Genomic DNA, 4,685 nt, shown 5'->3' on the forward strand with positions numbered 1-4,685 from the left:
ATGACAATACGGCTGCCTGTAATTTGGAGATGATGATCACAGAGGAAGAAACCCCAATTAAAATAAACGTATCGAGGAGGATCTTACTGGGTCTCTTTGAGCCAGGTGTCTGTCTTCTGGACTAATTTCCGTGGACTGAGGAATGACTGACTAGGTCTATAGCTTAAGGTGTGCAAAATAATGAGATAGATGATCCCTTGAGAACTAGTTAAAGTTGTTAAAGGTTATTATGAGGAGTAAGCAGGGGCTATGTGTAATAAAGTATGAAAGATTTGTAGTTTCTTACAAATTTATTTTGAGCCTTACGTGGTATATCCAGTGACAGTGGATATATTGTTGGAACTCAGAAGAAAGAACTTCAGTGAAGCTACTGATTTTTAAATCATTGACAGATAGAGGTCAATTCAAGTCTTAAGACTTTCTGTTCTATTTCTATAATGTTTTCAGTGAATTTTACATTCATTTATTTTTCCAACTTATAGTATCCTTCCTAATTTAAAACTTAATTTCAATGGTACTTGCTTTGGCAGCACATATTCTAAAATTAAATCATTCAGAGATTAGCATAGCCTCTGTGCAAAGATGACACAAAAAAGTAATTTGAATAATCATTTATTAATACATTATAAACTCATATATATGTGCATACACACACACACCATGTTTGCCTTGATGGAAGCATATTGTTTAAATTATTCCTTTTTTCACATTGTTATCACATTGCATTTCTTAAAGCATTGATCCATATCTTCACAATGGAACATCAAGGATCAGCAACATCATGTATAACCAGAGGTGTGCAGAAAGAATGAAATCATTTCAAGCAATCACGGTTAAATCGGTTGTATCTGGATCTTTGCTCAAATGCTCTTTTAAGCTATTGTGAAAAGAAAACTCAAGAACAACCACCTACTTATGGAATTGAGAGATTTAGTATACATTCTTTTAAAAACAGATTTAAAAACCTGATGTTTTACAAAAATCCAAACAATTTGACATATGTTCTTACTGTAAGGTCTAGTACAGTAAATGTTTTCTTCTTTTGAAACTAAATGGCAAGGAGTTCCTTTTTTATAAGCATATGCTGTTTTAAAGGGAAGTTATGTAGTCTTGAGACATTCAGATACAATCAGAATTAGGACAAATTAAGCTGATTAAAACAGGTTGGTGAATGGCAAAAAGAAAGAATAGAATTGTTTTAAGGTACTAAACAAAATAAGTGTCCTAGGAAAGACACATTTCAAAAGACAAAATATAGTATATATCAAGTTAGCAATTGCTCTAAATAGTCTGGATTAATGTTAATGAAAAATTCATTTTCCAAGTATGCTGCAAAAAATAAGAATATAAATATTAATTCAAAGTTGATACAAGAATTTTTTCCCCAAAGCCCTTTCAACACAAAACTTCCTGTGCAGTTTAGTAAAGCATAAATGTGCAATGCTGTGGCTTTGCTACTGAGGATAAATACCCCTTTATTCCTGCACTTACAAATCTCATTAATGCACTTATATATCTAGGTTTTTTTTTCCATCTATTTTTTTTTATTTTGGTTTACATTTTCTGATAGTTGTTGCCCTTGACCATTCTGTATATAACCATCAATTTATTTTTTTAAATTTTTTTAACATTTATTTATTATTAAGGGACAGAGAGAGACAGAGCATGAACATGGGGAGGGGGGCAGGCAGAGAGAGGAGGAGACACAGAATCCGAAACAGGCTCCAGGCTCTGAGCTGTCAGCACAGAGCCTGATGCGGGGCTCGAACTCACAAACCATGAGATCATGACCTGAGCCGAAGTCAGACGCTTGACCGACTGAGCCACCCAGGAGCCCCACCCCCTTTTTTTTTAAATTTTTTATGACCATCAATTTAAAACAACTAAAAAGGGAGACATGACAAAAACAACATGAACAACCATATTCTTCTTTTACATGAAGGCACATATCTATTAATTATATACTATTAGGTAATAAGTACTATAAGCATTAACAAAACCAATATTTTCCACAGAGTAGAAGTTTTAATACGGTTTTCCCTAAGAATATTAGTGTTATAATGGAAGTTTTGCTTTGTTGTTGCATTTGCCTTTTTTTTTTAATTGGTGCAAGGGGAGACTGAAGCAAACATATGAGATGATTTCAATATTCACTAGCAAAAAAATTTCAAAAAAAATGATTGAATTATAAAACTCAAAAAAATAAAACACTTTGAAAAAAACACTTTGTAATATGGTATCTGATTGTGGAGAAAAATAGGCAGCTTAGAATGACTTCTTTCCATGCTGAGATGTAAGCAGGTTAACAAATGTTAAATGTAGAAAATAAACATTGAAATATCCTTGTTCAAACTAATATATATCATGTACATCACCCCCAACAATTATTACAATTTATGTTTAAAGAATTTGAAGGTTTTTTTTTTCCTTTAACTTCTGAATTTCTTTATAATTTTTTGGTGAATTATATGCTGTGATATTTCTATAAGAATTCATATAACTGAGACAATAGCAAAATCTTCTTTTTTGTGAATGTCACTAGCATTACTTTTTAATAGTTACAGTTGAAATTCAAACATAATATTATTATTGAGATGATAATTTAAATGTTAAAACAAATTTGATGCTGATTATATTATATATCAATGATGTTTTATTATACCACCAAGAGAAGCTGCATTAAATAACACAGGCATTAAAAATTGTTTAGGAAAGAGTAATTACCATTTTGGTGTATTACAATATATTGATAAAGAAATATATCTATCCCTAGGCTCTATTTGACATTGATAAACTCTATTATTTTTCCTTTCAAAAATATATGCAGATAGAGATTAAAAATTAAGTCAGTTATGTCCAATAGTAGGATTTAGATGTACATAGGCTTGATTGCCAAACTGATATATTGGCCCAAGAAAGTTGACATGACTACAAATGTGATATTTTCCAGGAGAGGACTCACGCCAAGAATAAGGACTTAGGGCCTATGAGTAAATCAGTAAGTTAGCAACAAAGTCTGCAGAAAGGAGTGTGTAAAAACACTTTAAAATATTTTTAAAAACCCACAAAATTATAAACCCTTATCCACAAAGAACATTATACTGGAACAGCCTAAGAAAAAGAAGAACAAAAAGGAAAGATGTGGTCTCTTATTTCACTGACAGGTAGCATACAAGCTGAATGCCATGATCCCATTGTCCTCTGTGGACAGTGATACAGCTGTAGAGACTGATGGGGGACTTAATTATTTATCAAGAAACAGCAGTGGAGTTTCTATTCCTGAAGGAAGAATGTAATGACAGGGAGGCAGAAGAGAGAGAAAAGAGGACAAGGAATGGAGGAGGGAGGGAGGAGAAAGAGGTGAGAAAGAGTGAGCATAATCCTCTAGAAAAGAATAGCAGTGATATTTAGAAGGAGACTATTGCACCTGTCAAGAGGAACTGTATCCATGGCCAGAGCCACATGCTCAGTGGGAGATAACAGAAGAGTGGAAGCCCTCAACAGTGCATTGGAGTTACAAAGGAGAGTTACAGAAATTCTCAGGAGAAAAATCATTTTTTTGTGTGTAAGCAAAGTTCACCTGAGCATTCCTAGATTTTATTTTATTTTCCTTATGGCTGAGGTGGGTTGTAGTGGACATTTTAGAGGCTGTATATTTCATATCAACATGTTTGGGCTAAAGACAGAAAACTTCAAGATAACAGGATACTCAACTTGTACACATACTCCAATTGTATGCATAAGAAATAAGTTTTGAGAAGTGTACATCATATTTAATTCCCAAAGATAAACAATATTTATTCTCTATCATTGAATATGGAATTGGGGCCCAATAGAGAAGGAGAATCCCTAAATATAGATTGGCATAACTTAAGAATGTTTGTAAAAGCTCCAAAATGATTGTCTTAAAAAGCAGTTATGATTGATGTTTTGGCTTAACTGATTGCACTAATAGTTTGCCTACAGGCAGCTGTCAGCAAAGACTCAAAATAGCATTTTTTTCTAACAGTACAATGAATGAAGCACATCTATAAAATTATGGTCACAATAGTTTCTTGAACTATTCTGTTTCCATATTTATATATATGACCCAGAGGCCTTACTTACAAAGATTATCATATTTTCAGCACAGAAAGTATATATAAGATTTTCACAAGATACCTTGAAATGGCTCCAAATTGTTTCTGGCAAAAGAAGTGCCCCAAATTATAAATTCTTCTCTCATGTATTTCAAGTTAAAATTACACAAAATACATGTAAAGATAACATATGGTGGGCAAAATGACTTGCTCTCACAACTAAGAGGAGCTGTTTGCTTCATTTCGAGGCATCAGTAAGATTCTAAGAAACATACAAGCAATATGCCTGTCTTTTTTCCACCTTTGTGTTGCTCATAATGCCTAGCACAGTAACTTACATGAATTTTTACTTCATCGATTTTTATAGATATGAATATAGATATCAAAAGATCAAACTTTTGTATGTTTTTTGAAACTATAAAAATTCCACAAATTTGAGCTTTACTGGGGAATTTGGGTGTGAATTTGGCTGAGTGCATTTTCAAGAATTCTATAAAGAACTTATGCCATAAGGAAGAATCATGGAATATTATCAAATATAATTCAGGAATCATATTGAAAGAAGAAAAAGAAAAAAAGAAAAATTGAAATAAGACAAAGGCCAGA

At 32.6% G+C, this 4,685-nt stretch overlaps 1 non-coding gene across 1 annotated transcript; it reads left to right on the forward strand.

Moving 5' to 3' along the window:
• The first annotated feature begins 514 nt into the window (after positions 1-514).
• LOC121031158 (U6 spliceosomal RNA) lies at positions 515-617 on the forward strand. The gene has a single exon (XR_005790585.1). It is a non-coding gene; the product is annotated as a U6 spliceosomal RNA (small nuclear RNA).
• The last annotated feature ends 4,068 nt before the right edge of the window (positions 618-4,685 follow it).

This window comes from Herpailurus yagouaroundi, unplaced genomic scaffold, assembly GCF_014898765.1.
Source record: "Herpailurus yagouaroundi ecotype Mexico unplaced genomic scaffold, PumYag 140, whole genome shotgun sequence".
NCBI lineage: Eukaryota > Metazoa > Chordata > Mammalia > Carnivora > Felidae > Herpailurus > Herpailurus yagouaroundi.